Source organism: Varanus komodoensis, unplaced genomic scaffold, assembly GCF_004798865.1.
Source record: "Varanus komodoensis strain SLA01 unplaced genomic scaffold, ASM479886v1 scaffold86, whole genome shotgun sequence".
In the NCBI taxonomy this organism is placed as follows: Eukaryota; Metazoa; Chordata; class Lepidosauria; order Squamata; family Varanidae; genus Varanus; species Varanus komodoensis.
Genome location: NW_025336554.1, coordinates 2,225,950 through 2,249,357, shown reverse-complemented (window position 1 = coordinate 2,249,357; position 23,408 = coordinate 2,225,950). Strand labels below are relative to the sequence as shown.

At 40.0% G+C, this 23,408-nt stretch overlaps 2 pseudogenes; both read right to left on the bottom strand.

The window, feature by feature from the left end:
- Positions 1–3,239: 3,239 nt before the first annotated feature.
- Positions 3,240–14,896, bottom strand: LOC123016588 (annotated as a pseudogene).
- Positions 14,897–15,948: 1,052 nt separating this feature from the next.
- LOC123016542 lies at positions 15,949–21,715 on the bottom strand (annotated as a pseudogene).
- Between the last annotated feature and the right edge of the window lie 1,693 nt (positions 21,716–23,408).

Below are 23,408 nucleotides of genomic sequence, written 5' to 3'. Positions count from 1 at the left end.
GTTAGGTGACAAGTGGCTGGAGGGCAGCACTTGTGAAAGGGACCTTGAGGTACTGGTTGACTGCAGGCTAAACATGAGTCAGCACTGTGATGCGGTGGTCAAGAGGGCGAATGCCACCATTGGTTGCATAGCCAGAAGTGTGGCTACTAGATCAAGAGAGGTATTACTACCACTCTATACAACTCTGGTGCACCCGCAACTGGAGTATTGTGCTCAGTTTTGGGCCTCTCAGTACAGAAAGGATATAGCCAGGTTAGAGTCAGTGCAGCGTAGGGCCACAAGGTTGGTGGCCGGTTTGCAGGGGATGGGGTATGAGGCGAGACTGAGGGAAATGGGTCTCTTCAGCCTGGAGAAGAGGAGACTCAGAGGGGATATGTTGGCGACATACAGGTATGTGAGGGGATGTCACATGGAGATGGGTAGAGACCTGTTCTCCCCTGCAGAGGAAGGCAGGACACGCTCCAATGGAGCAAAGGTCAGGGAACCAAGGTTCCATTTGGATGCCCGGAAGCATTTCCTGACAGTTAGGACCCCATGGGTGTGAAATAGGCTTCCATGAGAGGTTGTTGAGGCCCCATCGGTGCTGGCGTTCAAGGATAGGCTGGATGTGCACATGGTGGGCATGTCGTGAGCAGAGCCGGCTGGTGCTGGAGGTCAGACTAGATGGCCTGGGAGACCCCTTCTGATTCGGTCTGTTTCTATGTTTCTATTTCTAGCATCCTATCCCAGATTTTCCCAGACCTATCTCTCTGAGGTGCATATTCCAGGCACACTAAACTTGCAGTGCTGTTCTGTGGGGGAAGTAGTGGCTTGAGTGAAATGCTGGGCTAGGTAGGGCATGTCCGATTGGGATTCAGTCCCACAGCAGCAATTTTGAGAAGGATAGAAGCATGATCACCCTTCTACTGTTTTCCTGCTTCCCCACTATCACCCTGTCCTAGGGCATCTTGCTTACTCTCTGACTCACATATTGATCTGGAGACCAAATACAACATTGCTTTGCCCCTCCCCTTCTTCAGAAGTAAATCATACTATTCTCAATGGTGCTGATTCTACAGAAATTAAGCACAGGAAAGGATCTTCACTTCCTTCTAGGAAATGAGTTTGGTTTGAGGACCTGGACTACTGATCCCACTAGATTCACCTCATGGGAAGTGGGAGAATGAAAACATGCAGCACCGTAGCTTCCCCATCTCCCCAAAGCCTTCTCTGTGATTTTCTTCAAAGGGAATCATGAGGAGCTGTCATTTCTCCCCTTTTGCATTTGTTAGCATGCACCCACAATGGAAAGTGTTTTACATAGACACGCACTGGTCCTGAGTAAGTGAAAGAGGATCTAGCATAGACCTTCTTGGATTCAGTTTTGGCTGATTGTATTCCTTCCCGTCCTTTTCAGTAGTCACATAGCTGTTTAGTGTTTACACCATCTCAGTGTTAGCCTCCCTGCTTTCCTCCTGAAAATTACTCACCCCAATTTACAATTCACTCCTAAAGGTATAAGGACATGGAGGTAGAATAGGGTACAGTAATGTCCCTTTCAGACATTGTGTTACTAAAACAGTAAAGCAGTTTGGTAATAGGTCATCACATGGCAAATATTTCATCCACTCCCACTTTCCCTTTTTAAGTATGCTACTGTGTTGCATGAATAAGTATTTCCACTGCAGGGTTGAATTGAAGATAAGTCTTTTACCATCCTATATAATGCAGGATGCCCAAACAATCAGTTTGGGATTACCCTTAAAATCAAGCAAATGCATAAAGTGTAGAGTTCAGAGTTCCCAAATTCAGTCATTTATGCTACGAAGTATGTGCTTTTAAATGGACACACTGAATTCAGTTTTTTGTCCTTCAAAAATAGTTTCTAGCACTGCACCATACCACTGGAATGAAGAAGCAAGAGAGATTAAGAATTATGTAGCTTTATAGCAGTGAACTACAATGTTGTTGTTAGTCGCAAAGTCGTGTCTGACCCATTGCGACCCCATGGACAACATTCCTCCAGGCCTTCCTGTTCCCCACCATACCCCAGAGTCCACTTACGCTCATGCCATCTGCTTCTGTGACTCCATCTGAGGTACAAAATAAAATGGGCAGGTACCATCTAACTTCAGAGCACTTCATGTAATGCCCCAGTGTCTCCATCTGGGAGACCTCATTCTGGTTTATAATGATCAATCCACTATTCATTGTCCCATTCCGTTCCTTATGTGTCCACCAGGAAGATGGACTGAGCAGTTCAAGACTGTCACAAGCCATCCCCACTCATCAGCATTCCATGCAGTGAATAATAACTTCTATTTTACTAGTTTTAGTGGAAATAAATCATAACAAATTTCATTAGAATACACCCCAGAGCACCTTATGGAGGGAATGTTGTGCCAGAGAATTGGGATAGCAAAACAAAACAATGCATTTAATAAACTAAAACAAAGTACATTTATGTGTTATGTGTTCTTGTTAATAGATTTCCATGATCAGAGGAGCTGAGTTGGACTGAGAAAGTCAGGGCATTTTGGAAGGCATTCATTCCTAGGGTGGCCATAAGATGGAGATGACTTCACAGCATGTAACAGCATCAGCCACCAAAATCCTAGCTTTCAAAGACTAAGTAAGAAATGCTATTTAAGCAATATGCATCTGGTCACATATCCCATACAATGGTTAGTTCCTGCTTCAACCCACCTTGTTGATGAAAGCAATGACATGTCAATAAACTTAAGCTGCAGTTTACTTATCATGCAATAAGATCAATCTTGTCACTGAAGCTGCCATTCCATATTCCAAGAACCCAACGTGAGTCACATAGTGTGCAGTCTTATAATAGATAGGATATAAAATTAGGTCCATCAGATATTGTATATTTTGGTTATACTGCAGCAAGTTTCATCCTTATGACAGCTTACATTGTTCTGAAATCTCTGAGAGTTAAGGTGTCATGGCTGTGATACACAGGATGATCTGTGGGAATTGGAAATATTCAGAACTATGTAAACCTTGAAATAATATAAATCTCTTCAAGAAGAGATGCTTAGAAGGAACCGGGGTGGATGTGAAATGCTTCCACATGTACAATGGCTCATCATTAAAAACAACAAGGGAACACAACTATTTTTAATGAAGCAGAAGTGTTCTAAAATTGTTGGGTAAGATCAAAAGAATGTAGCTTCTGGGAGGAAAATTTTCTGAGAAAGGTGTATGCACTTGCAGGTAAACACACCTTTCAGCAATGCAGGTGCTTAAATGTTTCTTGCTTTCCTTCTTGTTAGCTGCTCCTTCTTATTCAGCTCAGGCCTCAACACAATAATGTAGCATTTGGGAGAAAAGATGCAACCCAGCAACCCAGCACCAGAGCATAAGATAGGGAAGATCTCCACAGCCACTGTGTACTTTCCTTTGGTGCTCAGGTAGGATGGAACAAAGCAAAACCAAACACTGAAAAGCACCAGCATGCTGAAAGTGATGAACTTGGCTTCATTGAAACTGTCAGGCAACTTCCTGGCAAGGAAAGCCACAGTGAAATTCACCATTGCCAGAAAGCCCAGATAGCCCAGCACACAGGAAAACATCAGGATAGATCCCTCATTGCATTCCAGCAAAATTTCTTCCATCACTGAGTGTGTGTCAGCATCTGGGAATGGGGGAAACTTTGCTAGCCACACAGTACAAATGGCCGCCTGAATAAGGGAGCAGGTAAAAACAATGAAGTTGGCCATTTTCTTTCCTACCCACTTCCTCATCCCAGACCCTGGCTTGGTGGCCATGAAAGCCAGCACCACAGTGATGGTTTTGGCCAGGACACAAGAAATGGCCACCGAGAAGATGATGCCAAAGGTAGTTTGTCAGAGGAGGCAGAACACCTTTCCAGGCTGACCAATGAATAGCAATACACAAAGAAAGCAGACCAGGAGGGAGGTGAGAAGAGTGTAGGTGAGGTTCTGGTTGTTGGCTTTGGTGATAGGAGTACTGTGGTGCTTCAGAAATGTCCCTAGCACCAAACCTGTAAGCAAGATAAAGAAAAAAGCAAAACAGGCCAAACTGCATCCCAGAGGTTCTTCATAAGACAAGAAGCTTGCATACTTGAGGATACACAGATCCTGCTTTTTGTTTGGATAGTGGTCAGCTATGCAATTATAACAATCATTCATGTCTGAAAAAGAAAATACGTTGTCACAGTGTTTACATGCATGTCTTACCTCTCACCAACGTACTGAAAGTATTATTCCCACACATTCATAGGAATTTTCACCAAATTTTAGGACACACAGACATGCGGTCCCTTCTGTCACTGCCACTGCCCTCGCTGGCTGCCCCAACCCTGGTCATCTACTATGGAAAATGCCCTGAATGGGACTAAGTCTTTGCTGAAACAATGACACCTGACACCCCATCATATCTTATTACAATGACTACAAAAAGTAAGGCATCCGGCAGGTGATTTCTCTGGTCAAAATGGTTCACTAGCCTGAACTCTCACTTCATATGAAGGCTTAGAGTGAGTCACTGGGCAGGTTGTCTCTGGAAAGAAGTCACCCACTGGACTGTTGGTCTGATCTCTAATGCTGGGTGATTCCCACTGAACAAGAGATAAATTTTGTGAGGGTCTTTTTCAGCCATCCATGCCAGTATGATAAGGGATTGGACTGATTTCTCTGAAGAGGCCTTCCTCCTGATCCCTCAATCTGAGAAAATACTCTGAAGGAGGGATTGGGTGAGTGGACTCTCCAGAGAGGTGTCCAGGTCCAAATGCTAATACTATGCTACAATGGGGTGTTTCACAACACTGAGTTGACCCTGAAGGCTTGCTGTGAATATTGGCACATTTTTGCCTTTCCAACTAGTTCAACATATACACATTTCATATTTTAGTGGAAATTGCAGAGGTGCGTTATTTTGACTTGTTCAAAATTGTCTGCATCTCCACATTTTGATGAAATTATGAGCAGTGCTTCAGAAGTTATTTCCCTGCCCCATGAAAACTGTGTAGGGCTTGCTCAGTTTCACTGTGAAGCTACAGTTCAACCAGTATTCCAGTGGTTCCATAGAAGATGCATAACAGAGAGATTCCATGCAATGCCTATTGGTTTAGTTATGGAATGTCACCTCTCATGTCCCATTTCAAGTCACTACATAGACCTTAATCCTTCCTGCTGTGGTCCCATTCAAATTTATATTCACAAAATGTTATCCAGCTGTAAGACAAATTGCAAAAATTCAATTTCCCAACCCACCTGATCCATATTAGGTCCTATGAATTTAGTCTTGAGTAAAATAGCTCCATATTTAATGTAAAATGAAGTTTGCCCCTCAGAAAATTTGGAAGGGCTGGGGTGTAATGCACAGGTGCATGGACAGAAGGACCGAGGGCCTTCGGCATACCTTCTGAAAAAGCAACATGATGCAAGAGTTCCAGTCCTTTCTCAACTTTTCTCTTTGTTGAGAAAGTAACAGTCAGGGTTTGTTTCCCACACTTTCTTGTGTGCTTGTGTGTGTGGACATGGGACCTGCAACCTTCTGTGCTTCCATCTCTTTGCTCATGGAACATCTCAGATATCTGCCAGGTCCCATGTCATGGTGCTGCAAAAGCACCCCAAGACCTGGTTTCCTTTCCTGGTTTGACTGAACTGTGGGGGCTGCATGGCTCTCCTGTTTGCTTGTTTGCTGTCCTGCTACAACATGCATGAAAGCCAACCAGTCCAGTGTGAGAGGATCCAGTGGGACAACTCTGCTTGTTTTTGGCCCTTCAAAAACTAACAACTTTAATCTGACATGAGATTCCATAGACACTGTTCATAAAGAAGTCTTCATAGTCATGCAAAGCTCTATTGTTTTGGTTGAAATTATGTTCCCATGCACATCCTTGCTATAAGAAACAACCCTGTCATATTCTGTGTCTCATTCCTCTAAAGGACAAAGGAGAGTTTAGATGTGCTGTTAAGGGCACTTCCAGGTGGTGGGATTCTAGCTTTAAGAATCATTTCTCTCTAATGGATTTTCTGCATTAAGGAAGAAGAAGATGGAAGATGAGATCAGTAAATATGGGAAGTTAACAAGGAGAAGTTGACATCTAGATTCCAACCTCCCCCTTGTAAAATGCTGAGAATGAAGCAGGCAGGCAGTGTCATAGAAGCTGCATTAGGAAGCACTATAAAGCAATATTTTCATGGTGGCCAAAGGGAACTAGCTGAGATCATAAAGTTCCAAATAAGCAAACTATGTTCCTTTGGATTACTGTTTCTTTAATAACTATACAGTATATACAGCATTTCTTACCAGTCTGGTTTGAAACTTTCCCTTCTGGACATGGGATGCAATCATAGCAGCAAAATGGCTCTCCTTCCTTCCCCTTCTTACTAAAACCAGGGTAGCAACTCTCACTACAAACAGATAAAGGCCGGGTCTAATTCATAATTAAAGAGAACAATGTTAATTCTGAGAAAATGAAGTGAGGACTACTCTCAGTTTTGTGGATTTTCAAAATGTTCTTATAAGGTACTGACTCATGCTGCAATGCTGATATTTGAAATGGTGAACCAATGTAGATATCATACGTCTTTTCCCTTTTTCAACTTTCAACTGTTAGGAAATAGTTGAATGGATGGCACAAACACTCATGGCTATCCCTACCAGCCTACTTTCAGCCTTTTACACATTGACCTGGTAGAGGGAACTGCAATCACAGAAAAGGAACCTCCATTCTTTTTTTAATATTGTAGGCATCATCTCAGAGAATGGATATTCTGTGTTACAGGGTGATGGCAATTTTTACCTAGTTTTGGTATTAAAACAGAGACAATGCAAATGAACTACTATTATTCCATTAAAAACCAGTTTGCTATTTTGGGGGGGTTTAATAGGTTGTATCAAGGGCTTGCCATGTTCACTGAGACTTCAAAATACCCAGAAATTGTGCTGATGGAGGTCATGCCCTCAGCATATACATATCAATTAGACAATACATAGAATGACATGGCATCCTGTGTTCTAGTTAGCTCCATCTGTAGCCCCACCTCAGAGCTGAATGGTTCTCAGAGAAAGATTGGAGGACTGTGCCCCAGATTTGTCTGCTCACTGAAAGAAACACATGGAATCAGTAATAAATAGTGAGGTCTCACAAGTTTCTGATAGCATTCTGTATTGTGCATTCCTTATTTGTTTTTCAGTATTCTGCATTGGTTTACAGGACCAATGCTTTTTAATCTCTTCATAAATGAACTGGCATTAGAAATGAGATATCTATCTTTGAAGTTAATAGAAAAATATTTAGGGTTAGTAAAATGTCAAGAAGTACACCAAGCAGATGTCTGCAAGAAGAGAGAATAGGCTAATGTGATTCATTGTATGCAAGGGCAAAGTAATGCATGTTGGGAGGAAAAAACCTTCAGGTGTAAGTTAATCGGAACTGAGTTAGTTATGACTGACCAAGAAAGTGATCTTGAGGTTGGAATGGACAGCTTGATGAATATATTGACTTAGGGTCTGGCTGCTATGAAAAAGACCAACTCCATGTTAGGGTTAAAAAGAATGGATAACCAAACTGCCAAGATCACACTCACTGTATAAAAATCTTTCCTGCATCCGCACTTAAGATATTGCATACAGTTTTGGTCACAACATACAAGAAAGTAAAAAGTGCAGAAAAGAGCAACTAAAATGATTGTGTGGCTGAAGCACTATAAAGAACAGTTAAATCTTCAAAATCTGTCCTTCTTCTGTTTGGCAATGTTCTTTCTCAGGCTTGGCCCTTGCTTAGGAAATGAGCCAAGATATGCAAAAAACTGTGAACACTCACAGAACTCCTGTTGCACAACCAGCAACCTTCTTGCAGTGTAGATGCCACACAAACAAAGCCACAATAACTTCTGTATAGCCTGAAGTGTCTGATCCTTCCTAATCTTGGAAGCTAAGCAGGGTCGGATCATGTTGAAATGTGGATGGGTGACTTAAATGTTCTGAATCTCCCAGAGAAATAATGGTATGAGTGGTATAGAAATGTAACAATGGTGGTGGTGAGGGGAAGAGGGAGACTGACTGCACTGTGTTCCTGTGGGTTTGATTCCTGCACAAATAGTGTGCTCAGGGATGCCAGAAAATTGGCTAATCCTAAGCCTAATGCATAATGGACAACTTACAAGACATTAATTATGAGTGTATGTGAGTGTGTGTGTAAATGAAATACGTAGGCTTAATTAGATTTCAACCAATTCAGAACAATGGAAAGATTTTCAGAAAACACATGCCATTGACCTAAATATTTTATAAGGACTGAGCACTCCCCAAGGAAATGAATCTTAACCCTAACCCTTATTCAGAACTGGAAGGCTTATCAAAATGCCCCACAGTTGATTCTTACCTGGTTAAACCAGCTGCCCCATGTTATGGTATCCTCATAGATGGTGAAAGCGAAACCCGGAGAGGCCAGAGGATCCATCTTCCCAACTTTAACTTTATAAAATGTACCATTGGCATATATAATCCAATTGATAACATCAAATCCAGCTGTTAAGCCCCCATTCTGGTCAAAGGAAAATGTTTCCCCAGCACTATTGTTAAATGAGACATTGCTCAGAAACTGATGGAGCTCAAGTGAAAAAAAAAAAAGCTGTAATTCAATACCCAGGCATTGAAACTTTCAGATTTTGATACAAGGACTAACAAAATACAATTCTAATTTATTCTGAACATAATCCTGATTTCTGCCGTTCCTCCAAGAGTTCATTCTTGGTTCATTAATTGTCAAAGATAAATTTCCCATCATTCTGGCAGTTCATTGGAATAGCCACCAGTATACAACACACACGTACACAGATAATCTGCATGAATAGTGCATACTGTCTGCATTTGGGTTCCTACAGACTGCATGTGCTGATGCCAATATTCAGCTGAAATTGGCTACCCTGTTAAGACATGGCAAACTGGTGTGTGTGCTAATTTGGGGGATGAAATTATTCCAGTATTGTCAGTAATGAATAATGTAAAATAACATTTCCATTTTCATATATATGAACAAAAATGCGCTTTTGCTGCTGCCTGTTCTGGTGGCAGCAGTGAAAGCAGAGCTCCATTCCTATGTACTATTTTGATAGAGAAAATGGTGTACTTCTCTTGCAATGCAAAAACTTTGTTTGTTCCTTAAAATATGGAATGGAAAAGGAGGAATTAATTGCTGCTGCCTCTATTACAGAAGGATTCTATGTGCATGGACTATTCTTTATTTTATGAACTCACAACGTAAGACTAAGTGTTACTACAAAAGTTGGGACCAGCATGGAGGGATGTTGGGAGATATTAACCTTCTGCTGCACACACATTCCAGGCATTTTCCTTATTTAGATCAGGATATCAGGATTAGTTTTGAATATTTGCCACTGAAGAAGACTACCCATTCAAAGTGCATTTGTCAAAGATGAATATTAATATTAATAGTTTGGGGTTGTTATATGAGGTTGAGTTATTGTAATAGGGTTATGATCTGTTTCATCCAGCATCAACACAGTTTGTATGTTATTATGCATTTTAAAATTGGTTAGATTTCCTTTACCACTTTGCTTTTGTTTATAATTTTCTTTATGAGTATTAAGTTTTATAAGTTATTTTAATGGCAAGGGGAAAGTCTCTTCTGTAATGTTTATGTTTTCCCCCCAATTACTTTTTTAAAAAAATAGTTTTGCTATTAAAAGTATTTTTTTGTGCTTGACACTGGCTGGTTTATCATCTCATTTCTAGCTGATAGAAATGACAGTTTGCTATATTTTTTTATCATTTAACAGGTGTTTTAGCAGCTGAATTGGTTTTTAATTTTCCTTTAATTTTAATTGCTGCATGCTTTGCTGTGACCTTCACCTTGCATGCCAGATATAGTTTTGTAATTTTCTTCCTTTAGCTATTTTTTATTGTTGTCACAGTTTTTACTGTAAGACACCCAGAGAGCCCTATACATGTAATTAATCGATCAATCAATCAATCAATCAATCAATCAAAAACTGCTGTTTTTATATCCACTAATAAGATGCTAAATGAGGATATTTAGAGTTACCTTCCATTGCTGTTTACTGTGGTGCTTCAGTCTTCCACCATTCAATGTGGTCCTATGCAGATGCTGGGATGATAACATGGCATGCAATGCCTGTGCCAGTGCATAGACAGAATTGTAGATACTGTAGCTATGGCCAGTCATGCTCATCTCAAAGAAAGATCCCGGAAGACTCTCCAGGTTTTCCATTCCTGTACAAGTATCTCCATTTACATCATCCCCAAAAGACTTTGGGAATATACATCCAAATGCCTGTTGCCAGAAGTCCCTGATAAATCCATCTGCTTTTCTGTGAAGTGGTCTTACATTATTGACAAATTGACGATACCCTAATAGTTCTTTGGAGTGAACTGTGAAGGAAATGGCACCGTGAAATAATTTAGTGTTCCAGCTCTTTTGAATGACAAGTGAGGTGAATTCCACCTGGGCTGCCATGATCAATACTTTACCATTTGGCATATTTGTTATGTCATCTCTTTTTGAAAGATATGGGAACCATCTCAAACAAATAATGGAATAAGATTCTCCATAGACCACTAAAGCATTAGCTGTGCTGCCCATGACTTTATCACGGACTTTTGCCAGCTGCTGTAACAACTCATAAAATTCAGAGATATAGGTCAACATAGGGATTCTTTCTGTGAAGGCAAAGCAGACTCCACGCTGGGAAAACATTGGAAACACTGTTCGCACAAATCTTTCTCCATTGTCATTATCCATAATTAAGATGCCAATCCACATCCACTTGAAATGCAGAAGCAAAGAGAGAATCCCTTCATACTGAAGAGCTTCCTGGGGGAGCATCTGATAGAAGGAAAGGCCTGGAGTTTTGTCATTCATCACTGGCGCAGGCCCATATATGAGCTAAAGGATTTTTGGAAAAGAGAGTAAAAGAATATAATAACATTACATAACATTCATCTTTTCAAAGCACATTGCATGTTCTGCCACCCCTAACCCTAACCTCATAACACGTATATAAGGCAAATCTTTCAAAAACACCATGCTATATCTGTGTGTGATACTTATCATGCATATATTTTGCTAAGTAATCATGTAGGCTAATGAAGTGTTGATTCACCACCATCCCAAATAACATTTTCCAAGCAATTTCACTTTGATAATTCAAATAGGCAGAGCCCGTGGACAAAATCGGCTATTTCTCTGGGAACAAACTCCTGTGGTAAACAGGGGAAAGAGTGGAACCAAACTAGCAAGGGGTGAGAAACAAGTGTAAAATGTCAGCATTCTTGCCAGAATCCTGCGATTTGGACCAGTACTCTTCTAACATCACACACAAACAATGGGATGGATCAAAAACCCAGGGAGTATTGAGCATATCTAAAAGGCAAGGGAAATTGAGAGAGCAGAACACAGTATCTTGCCAGGAAGCTGTGAGTCTTGCTGACTAGAAGCCTGAATAGAAGCAGTCCTTTTAGGAAGTGAGTGCCCTGATCCTGCATCGCATTGCGTTGCTTTGCATGAGAATTATTTTATTTTTCATGTTAAAAGTAAAGTTTCCCCCCTTTCCCTTTTGAGACACCCAGATCTATCCCTTCTGAAAGGAACATTAATCTAAATTTGATTTTACATCTACACACACCTGTGGGATCTTGTAGACATCCAAAATAGTTGCTATATAAAGTGAGATTTGGGAGTCCAAGCTCCCAGTGACAGCAACTGTATTATTCTGGTCACATTTGTAGTTTGGAACAAATCTCTTCAGTGTGGATATAAGTTGCATTGTGGCATGGTAAGACCATTTTGCTGTGCAGTAGCTGTCCACAATGTGGAAGCCCAAAGTGAGATTGGGCAGGATTTGAGGGTTCTCATTGATCTCCTTTATTGCAAATGCAAAGGCCAGGATGTGTTGGTAGTTCTTAGGTACCACGCTGGAACAAAATTTGCATTCTCATTAGAAGGGTTAGTTATTGCTAATGTGCTCTTCATTGATGCTGTATTGTAGTTGAATTGTTACAATATTCACTAACTAGAGTGCTCTACACAAAATATCAAAGACAAATGTCATCAGTGTTTGCTTTCAACACTATGATTTAAGGCTAAGAGATCTCCCTAAATAATGTTAACAACAACATCAACCTTTTGAACATGCTGTTTAACATTCTCATGCATGGATAAATATTTAGGGAAATAACACTGAAAGAGAGAGAGAGTGAGAGAGAATTTATTTATTAGAAAAGTCCCTTCCTTCCACAAGACTTACACTCAAAGTACTTTAAAAAAGTTTTAAAGAAATAAATATGCAAATAAAACATACAAAAAATAAAGCATTACAATCATCATGTAGTAATCTCATGTGACATAAAATTATTGAGGTGCAGGTGGGGATGAAGTGTAAAGAAATAACATAGCTGAAACAAAGGGGAAAAAACTCTAACTTGCATGACATGAATTATGTCACTGCTTGAAACATGGCATCTTTAAAAACTGACAATTCCCTCAACTTTTCTATAGCTAGAAGGGGACTCAGAGTATGGTCTGAAGGCACATAAGTATCTCCCATGTTGAAGCTAAGCAGGTCTGGGGCTGGCCTGGACTTGGAGAGGAGAACACCTGGGAACTGCATGTAACCACATTGAGTTCCACAATGGGAAAAGGTGGGTATAAATATAATAAATAAATAAGTAAACAAATATTTCAATCCAATATGCCATTGTTTTGCAGATGCAGCTCTGATGACTGCAGGAAAAAGAAGAGCCTTACACAAGTTCTTCAAGCAACCTAGGTGGGGGATTTGTATTGAAGGCTACTGAGCTGGACATAAAGAATGCATGAGACACAATCCCACCAATGAGGAAGTCTCCTGTCTGATGGTACATGTGAAGTGGAGCATGTGGGTCATGTACTTTGCAGTTAACTACATGGCTATTCACTAATGCATAAGGGATGAGTAACAAGAGCAGCACTACTAATATGATCATCCTAGTACAGCTAAAAATTGCCCTATAGATCTAGGCACAGATGCTCCTGTTTGGAGAATTTGTTGGACTAAACTGGTCTGAGATTGATGACTTTTCCATCTCACACCTGCAATAGAAAATGTAACAGAGATCAGATTGCTAAATACTTCTCCTTTCTCTGTATTTATAACATCACTCATAGTGTATGCTATTATATTTTGCTAATAGCTAGTGAAACTCCAGGGAGGGGGTCACAAGTAGCAGAATTAATTACCTTCCTTTTGGTAGTTGTTACGGAAAGTAATTCAAAAGTGGGGATTCTCAATGGAATGGCTGTTTGTCACATCTTAATAAATGTTTTGTCTGCCAAGGGAAATAGCATTGAATAGCTGGGCAAGGAATGACAGAGACCCTAAATATACAAGGCCATAGTGTTGAAATGGAATGAATGTTCTTGATCATGGGGGGTTGGGGGGTTACTTGAGAATGTTATGATACCTGTAATCTCAGGAACGGACACATGTCCAAAATCTTTGCATTTATATCCATATTGTGCTTACTGCCAGTTTTACTAGCTGACTTCTCTTTAACTGTGAGTAGTATATAAGCTTTGCTACCCTATTTTTTCTAATGCACTAGCTTATCTTCAGCAGTATCGAAACTATTCTAGTATTGGAGTACTTTTAACAGGTGACTTTATGGTTTGCTGGCAGCTGGAAAAGGTAGTTCTCAATCTACAGGACCTGGAGTTTACTATCTGCATCTGGGACCTTCCTCCAAATGCCAACTCAAAGGAAGGCCCAGAAAAGGGCAACATGGACTTCTCAGCAGTGGGTCCCCACTTGTGGAATGATCTCTCCACTGAAGCTCACTTGCACCAATGTTGTTTTCCTTTTGCTGTCAGGTTAAAACTGCCACCTATCCCCAGGAATTTAATGGCACATGTTATGTTGGCTGTTTAAGTCTAGTTTTATTGAAATTATTTGAGACGTTTAAACTGTTTTACATTTTTGTATACTGGGATTTTAAACAGTTTTGTAACCTAGAGATCATATACTAGAATGTTATATAGTGTTTCTTGTATCCATATCTTATATATAGTTATATATTGTTTCTTGTATCCAAATTCATATCTGTCATTTGAATCATATTTATTTTTTGTATTTTTGAGGAATCCTTGTGAACAACCCAGAGAATATCTGCTATTGGGAAGTATAGAAATGAATTTAATTAATCACAATTTCAGTTGTGCTGGCATACCAAGGTTTTTTTTTTTTAATTCCTGGAACATCTGGCTTGAAGAAACAGATGTGCGAATGCAATGGGTTTAGGGGAGCTCTGAATTTTCATAAGTTAAGTGTATAGCTGGGCAAAATCCTCCCTCCTTCATGAAACAACCTTCTGCAAACATGGGGAAGGATGTTTGGTCATCTCTAGACACCAGTGAATTCTAACAATGCTGTTGCTGCTGTTAATTTCATTTTTACACCACCCCATAGCTAAAGCATTTTGGGGAGGTTACAAGTTCAAGGAGGACAGCTCTGTTGCTGTTCTGTGCTGTCAAGTCATCTCTGGCTTCTGGTGACTTATGGAATGAAAGCCCACCAACAGTCCTATCCATGACAGCCCTGCTCATTTCTTGCAAACTCAAGGCTGTGCTTTTCTTGATGGATTCATGCTAAACTAGCAAATACTGGCCCACTGATACTTTGAGCAATCGTATTTCAAGCACCACAAATACTAGCACTACCAATGCTGCTGCTCCTGTTTTAGTTCTTCTGACTTTCCATTGTCTGATTGTCTTCTCCAGGGACTTTTGGCTTCTCATGTTGCGCCCAAAATATGACAGTCTCAGCTTTGCCATTTTGCTTCCAGGCAAAGTTGATCTGGTGCTGACTTGTTCACCTTTCAGGGTATTCACAGAGTTCTCCTCCAGCACCATGTTTCAAATACATCAGTTTTCTTCTTGACAATTTTCTTCACTGTCCAACTTTCACTGCCACACACAGTGAAAGATCCTCTACCTGTTGGCTAAAATGATCCAAACTCCAGCAAGGATAACTGTCAATGTTTCTAGTGACTCACAGAAATCTCCCTGCCCCCCCCCCCCCGTGTGTGTGTGTGTGCGTGTGTGAGTTAAATATTGTATATCTATAGGGCAAACAAATATTAGCATAGTCCTTAAATACACATAAGTACAAAAGATAAGACAGCATTCATCACTAGTTGTCAGAACCAGACAACAGGGCATTAAGCCTGTTCACAGATCATGTGAAATCACCCAGAAGAATAGACCACTGAATGTCTGATTTGGCATCCCCCTTGCCAAAAGCAAGGGTGCATTTGGAGGAGCAGAGCAAACAGATTATAAAGTCACAGACTGCCATGGCATTACCCTGCACACCCACAAATGGCATTTTAAGGACCACTCACATAAGCAATACTGGGGTGTGATGAGTGATAGCATGCCTCAGCTTTTCCCAACCTTGTGGCAGCCAGCTGTGTTGAAATAAAATCCCATAATCTCTAAGCAACAAGCCATTAGTCATGATGACTGAGGATGATATGATTTGTGGTCCCACACCTCTGGTGGACACCAGGTGGGAAAGGCTGCTTTTAGTTGTAATTGAGAAAAGATTAATACCTGAAAACCACATTTCATGGTGACTGGCTGCTGTGTATTTTTCCCCATGGGCATTTGTTTTCAATTGTTCTGTAGGAAATTCACTCAATGATTTTAATAAATAATAATTAGGACATTTTTTAGAAAAAGATACTGCTCCTATATGGAGGCATATTAGTAATTTAGAACAGTGGTAATTTATTGATGTCTCTTCTTAAGCTCTTATCCATACCTTTAAAATCTGTATTTTTGTTCCAATCTGTAAAGTTGTGCTTAGTAAAATTTACATTAATACCAGATTTAGTTACAAAAATGCATACAGTTCATTAAAAACAAAACCAATCTGTAAATCCTAAATGGATTGACTCAGATACTTGAAAACAGCAGCAAATGGCATGGGCCACTGCATTCTCAACATTTTCGCCATACAAGCTGGTCCTTGCTGTTTAGATGAGGCCTGAACACCATAATGTAACATTTCGGAGGAAAGATGTAACCCAGCAAACCAGCACTGGATGACAAAATTGAGAAGATCTCCACAGCTACCATGTATTTTCCTTTGGTACTCAGGTAAGTGGACACAAAGGACAACCAAACACTGCAGAAGACCAGCATGCTGAAAGCGATGAACTTGGCTTCGTTGAAACTGTCAGGTAGCTTCCTGGCAAAGAAAGCCACATTGAAACTGGTAATAGCCAAGAAAACCATATAGCCTAAAACAAAATAAAACATAGCCACATACCCTTCATTACACTCCAGGAGAATTTCTTCAGGGACTGACTGCATGTCAGCATCTGGGAATGGAGGACTAGTTGACAACCAGACAATGCAGATTCCCATTTGGATGAGGGAGCAGAAAAGAACAATGGAGCTAGTCAGTTCTCTACTCACCCATTTCCTCGTCCTGGATCCTGGCCTGGTCGCCATAAAAGCCAGAACCACTGTGCTGGTTTTTGCCAGAACACAGGAAACAGCCACTGAGAAGATGATACCAAAGGTAGTTTGTCACAAGAGGCATGTTACCTGCCGAGGTTGGCCAATGAACAGCAATGGACAAAGGAAGCAAAGGAGAAGCGAGATAAGGAGAGTGTAGAGTCCCGGTTGTTGGCTTTGACAATTGGAGTGTTGTGATTCTTCATAAATATTCCCAGGACCAGAGATGTCCTGAGGTGACCAGAGGTGACTGTAGCAAAAGAAAGAGCACAGCACACTAAACTCATCCCCAGTGGTTCTTCATAAGACAGGAAGGTTATGAGCTTAGGAATGCAGAAAACATGTTTTTTATGTGGGTATTTTTCTTCTGTGCATTTATAACAGTCATGCATATCTGAAATGAGAAAAAAAAGTATTGCTTTAATCTCACAAAATCACTGTAAATCTCACTCACAGGCTATGCCATCCTTTCACACAGATAACAGGTTGGATTCAGTCAAAATAAACTCCACTTAGTTCCTACTGAAGTCATTAAAAATTTGTTCTACCACATTTAATAAGTTCAACAAACATTGATACATTTTCCTTTTCCCTATTCAGACTGAAGTTTTGCTGTGCAGAGTGTCAAGGATCAGGTAGATGAACTTATTCTGCAAATGAAGTCAGCCTCTTTAGTCATTCCTTTAACATTAAAAAATCTTATCAGTAACTCTGAATTTTCAAAAGAAATGTCCTTGACAGACTGCTGCAACACTTCCTTTACATCATCATCATCAAAAATAACAATAACAACTCAACTACTTGAAAGGTCTCAGTGCAGTAGGCAGTAAATGGTAGAGAAAAGATTCCCCCTTGCTATTTTTCTAGAAATGATCCTCAATAGAAAAAAGTATGTTCACTCACAGTTTGCAGATCATTTGTTATCAAAGCTCTGCATCATGTGTTTTCCAAGTTGTCCACCTCTTCCCCAAGTTCTCTTTTTTATTTCTCTCTCTCTCTCTCTCTCTCTCTCTCTCTCTCTCTCTCTCTCTCTCTGCTTGAGAGAGAATATTTGTGTGCACATGTATGTTAATCTCTCCAATTTTTACTGGCAAGGTGTTGATGCATTGGCAGAAGAATAAAAGGGTATCAGAAAAAAATAGTGTGCTTCTGTGTGGGAGGGGAATTTTTCAGGGATTCTGGATGAGATGGATTATCCAGATCCTTTCAGTCTAGCTTCTGGCCTGATTTTGGGACAAAAATCTTTTTTGATTATCTTGGTGAATGAGTTATACCAGAAACTTGAAGATGTCCCTACTGGTTCTGCTGGTCCTCTCTGTGGCTTTCAATAACACAATAACATAGTATCTTTATGAGATTTCTGCCCGTGATGGGACTGAGAGGCATTGTTCTACAGAGGTTCTAGTCCTTCCTGGATGGGTGATTTCAGAAGGTGGTGCTGGGGGATTTCTGCTTAACACCATGACCATTGGCCTGTGGTTTTCTCCATCATTCAACTCTTTCTGATTTGGCATATACTTGAAACTGGAAGCATGTCGGAGTACCGGCTCCGACAATCGGCGCGAGAAAGTTTGAGAAAGAAAGAAAAAACTGTAGTCAAGAAATCAGTTACAAAGCATGCTCGGTTGAGTTCTCGGGGGGACAAAGGAATTCGCTTCAAATTCTTCTCCTCCCCGTCACCACCAGCACCTCCATTTATTACTTCACAGTTTGTTACATTTGTATTTGCCTACAGCCAATTACCGTCAAGTACAAGGCAGCCAACACCCTAGTGCTTTGCGCAGGCGCAGAATACAGGAAGCTTACACATAGCTTTATATGGTCACAAGCCTTATATGGTACACAGGAAATTACAATACTATTGGCTGTCGCGGCAGGCGTAACTACAGCATGATCTAGCGATGCAGCAATGAACTCCCACAGAAGCAGTTGTGGAGAATGTTGAAGTTCAGTACAACAGTACATTGAAGATGGCAAATTCTCTCTCCTTCCCATCCAAATCCAAGGAAGCTACTCTACTTCTAAATCAGTGTCTGGTGTCAGTAATGAAATAAACAAGAGTAAACAATGGACTGACATACCCAGACTAACTTGGTTTCAATTTGGCCTCCTTTAAATAAATATGAAAAATAATTCATTATTAACTAAGGCAACTGTCTTAATCTAGGTGTAACTCGTAGATAAGCAAGGGAGCAGCCCTCTCCAAGAAGTGGGCAGAGAAAACCCAAACCCATTGACATAAAGCATCTTCTTTCCTCAGATATGACTAGAACTGCTTACCACCTGGATACTCAGAATATATTTCAGTTCTGATTGTGTGGGTTTGTTTACTGACAGCAAATGGACATTTCAGAGTGTTTCCTCTACAGAAACTTCCTACTCAGCCAATTGCTGAAATTTTCCATCGATTTCAAGTGATAAAGACAGGCATTCTTTTATATTCATGGTCCTCTGGCTTGCAGGTAAGCCATTTGATAGTTCTGTATACTGTACATCTTACCCTGCTTGTCTGAAATTTTCCCTTCTGAACATGGGATGCAATTGTAGCAGCAAAATGGCTCCCCCTCCTTGACTTTCTTGCTAGAGCCAGGTTGGCAACTTTCACTACAAAGAGAAATAGGTTGAACCTAATAGATAAATGAAAGAGAGGAATGGTCAGAATAATTGCTTAAGATCACTTTTCTGTGGCATTTTCATATGCTACTAACATGATATAGGAAATGATTTTTCATGAATTAATGCTTTGTCAGCATGTGCATATTTGAAATATTTGTTTCATGTAATGGGCAGATGGATATCTCCCACCTGATTACTACTTGGGTGCAAAAAGTTCTACCATGTCCTTGGTTCCACTCATTTAGTGTCACCTGTTCCAGTATTTTCTCAGCAATCCATCATGGGATTAAACAAAAAATGGTCTTCCCACTGTTGAAGATGTGTTTCAATGGGCTTAAGGTGAAAAGACATTAGTTATAATACTCAAAACAATAAGCAGGTCAATACATCATCCCTGTAATTTTGCTTAATTCTGTTAATGCGAACATTGGTTAGTTATCTAAAAACATATACCCTGGTTTGCAAATGCCCAGCATATTTGCATTCTTCCTTAATGAGTATTAATGAGACTATGATACTATGTTTCACAATTTTTATAATAAAAAGTTTGGAATCCAAATAGTGGGAGTGCCCATTTCCTTCCCTCTTAAAAATATTGTATAAATATTTTTTTGGGCAGTAAAGGTGCTTCTGATTTCATAGACATGCCAAATCTATCCATTTGGGTTATTTTTACTTAAATGTGTTATATGGCTCTCCTGTAATATATAATTGCATTTTTACCTGATGAATGGCTACTGTCTATTGTCCACAATAGTATTAATGTCTAGGTGAATCACATGTATAATGCAAATATATAAAATTTATAAATTTATAACACATAAACACAATCATACATTTTTATTTACCAAGGTAATAAGTTACTGGACATCTGAAAACAATTTGTTTATTTACAAATATACTTTTATTTTGTCTATTGTTAACTCAGAGTCGTAGGCTCTTTGATTATTAGCATCTCATCCTCAGTACAACACAGTCCAACAAAGGAGCCCTAAAGCTTGGGCACAATTCTTTGGGAAAGGTTAAATGAAAAGTCTGGGATTAAAATTCCTGGTGGCAGCATTAGATAGCAAGAGAGTTAAAGACAGATCACATCCATACAAGAAAATAATTCACTCTTTGTATTCAAGGATGCCAGAAGCCCACGTAACTTAGTTCATTAGTCCATACCTTCAGCTTTTTCCATTCCTCCCTCCAAAAAAGATCTTATAGAAACTCAACATTGTTCCCTGAAACTAATTTTAGAACAGTGAGTCATTGCTAATTCAGACCTAGAAGTCTTCCCAAACTGTCTGCAACCCTAACTGGGTCCTACCTGGTTAAACCAGCTGTTCCATGTTATTGCATCTCCATTGATTGTGAATACTGGATCTAAAATAGCCTGAGGATCCACTCTCCCAACTTTCACTTTATGAAAGGATTGGTTGGAGTAAATAATCCAGTTGACAACATCAAATCCAGCTTCTAACTCCTGGTTAAAGGAAATCTTGTCTTCTGCAGTGTTATTAAAAGAGACACCTCTCAGAAAGTAATGGAGCTAGGTTAAAATGAAAAAGCAGGAGTTTAGAAAAAGCTGAAGCTGAATCTTTCAGATGAAAATAAATATCAACAAGTCAATGATGGCATAGATGGGTTTTAAGAAGAAGAATGATGTTCACTCTTCATCAGAGGACTCTCCATAAATAGGGAAACTACAGCAAGGCACATATACCAAGTTCACAGACAACAAAAATGAAAGCACAGAAACATGCTGAAAATGAGAATTAATCATTTATGCATAGTGGTAAGAGGAAGGAAACTTTCGTGGAAAGAGCATGAGGAATCTGCTCAGTAGATAGAATCATAGAGTTGGATCATCAAGAAGGCCATCAAGTCCAACTCCCTGCTATTGTAGGACACTAAGTTACACCATTTCATTCAGATAACTGTCCATAGAAATGCTGGGCCTGCTTTAATACTCAGTTATGGTGAACTGTCACAAGAAAATGCTTAGCTCATTACCTGCCACAGGTGTTGATTCTGCATCAGCCCTCCTAGTTCCATCATCACTTTGGGTTTGGGTCTTGATGAGGACATAATATATAAAGTGTGGGCCACAGCATAGACAGCATTGTAGATACTGTAGCTGTGGCCAGTCATGCTCATTTCAAAGAAAGGCCCAGGAAGGCTTCCCAGCTTCTCTTCACCAGAGTATATAGGCCCATCTGCTTTGCCTGCAACTCTGTTTGGAAACACACAGCCAAATGCCTGCTCCCAGAAATCTTGGATGTACCCATCTCCTTTTGTGTGGGAAGGGTTTCTGCTTTCCACAAATGACTTGAATCCAGTTAAATTGTGAAGGACAGAGAACCATTGATTATTTCTGTATCCCAAGACCTTTGGTAGACTACTGAGGTGAGCTCCATCTGGGCTGTCATGACCCACACTTTACCTACCAAGAACTGTTTTTCTGTTAGATATGGCAACCATTTCAAATATACTACAGAATAAGATTCTCCATAAGCCACCAGGACATTGGCTTTGGTCCTCATGATTCGATCACATATTTTTGCCCCATCTTGAATCATTTCTTCAAGTTAGTAACAAAAGTCAACACAGGGCATCTCTCTATGAAGGCAAAACAGATTCCATGTTTGGAAAGTACTGGAAGCATCGTTAGCAGAAATCTTTCTCCGCTGTCATTATCCATAACAATTACCCCGATCCATGTCCACCTAAAATACAGAAGTAGAGGAAGAATACCCTCATTCTGGAGAGCTTTCTGAGGGGCCATGTTGTAGAAAGAAAGTCCTGGGGCTTTCTCATTCATCACTGGAGCAGAACCATATATGAGCTAAGAGGGAGGTGGAGTAGAAAAGGAAAAGGCATAAGCAATGATATTTGTCTAGGAGTTTTTAGAGTTTTTCTCCACATGCATTGTGTCAACAAAATTTTAAACCAACTGTAAGTAAGCAATTCTTATTTTCATGATACAGAGAATCATGACTGGCCTCGTAAGTAGATACTGGTGAGAAGCAGCTGAATAACTACACTGGAGTCTACTTGAGGGTGGGACTTGAGAGGCAACACTAAATGAATATTACGATTTGAAGATTGGCAGCATGTATCACATGTGCATATGCATATACACATAGGTACATTCATGCATTTGTACATAGCAGTGTACATGCTAATAATTTTGTAGAATGTATCAGGTCAAGGAGAACTTATCGAACTGCATTCTCTTTCCACATATCTTTCTTTGTATTTTTCTTACACTCTTCCATCACAAAGTTGGATTGAGAAATTTTATCTTATAAAGACAGAGAGAAGTTTGCTACTTTGTGTGGATGTACCACATTTTGATAGATATTGTTTCTATAGCAAGCATTATGTTCCTGACACTGGGTTCATAGATCTGATGATCTGCCAAGTATTCTTGATTTGCATTAGATTAGTAGCACACCTTCACCACAGCCAAGCCTTCACTGCACTCAAGCCATTTAGTCCTGTGATCTTTGCCTGCAGATTCATCAAATCATGGTGCACTTTGTAAAGTGGGTTTTCTTCCAAGAGATGGTCCAGGATTTTCATGGGCCCTATTCACATAAATTTAGCCATCAATCACAGCCACAGTCTCCCCACCCAACTCTGCTTCATTTCTGAATCAACCATGAAGGCTGTTTTTCTTTGCATGAAGGACATGGCGTGCACATGAAATATGATGTCCAAATCATTCCTTTTAGTGCACACATTTTATCCCTGAAAACACACAGCATGCAATTACAATGCAGTTCTGCTGGTTGTGAAAATGTAAGTATTCCTGATAACAACTTTATTTAATATTTTCTTGCTTATTTGGTTTTTTTTTTTTTTTGGTTTTATGTAGTAAACTGTCAGTCTTGTAAATAATTAATTGCTTTCCCATACCACCCACACGCACACATCCAACCTGTGGAATTTTATAGATATCCAAGATAATTGCCACATGAAGGGAGGTTTGGGAATCCAGTCCACCAATAACTGCTATCAGGTTATTCTGAATGCCGCACTTGTAGTTGGGAGCAAAGTTCTCCAGTGCAGATATTAGCTGTATTATGACATGATAAGTCCACTTTGCATTTAAGTAGCTGTCATAGATCTGGAATCCCAAGGTGATATTGGGTAAGAGATGAGGGTTTGCATTGATCTCCTTTACCGCAAATACCAATGCCAGGATATGCTGGTAATTCTTAGGCACTATGCTAGAATAAGAGTTGCAATCTATATCAGAAGGATATACCACACATGTTCTACACAAAGG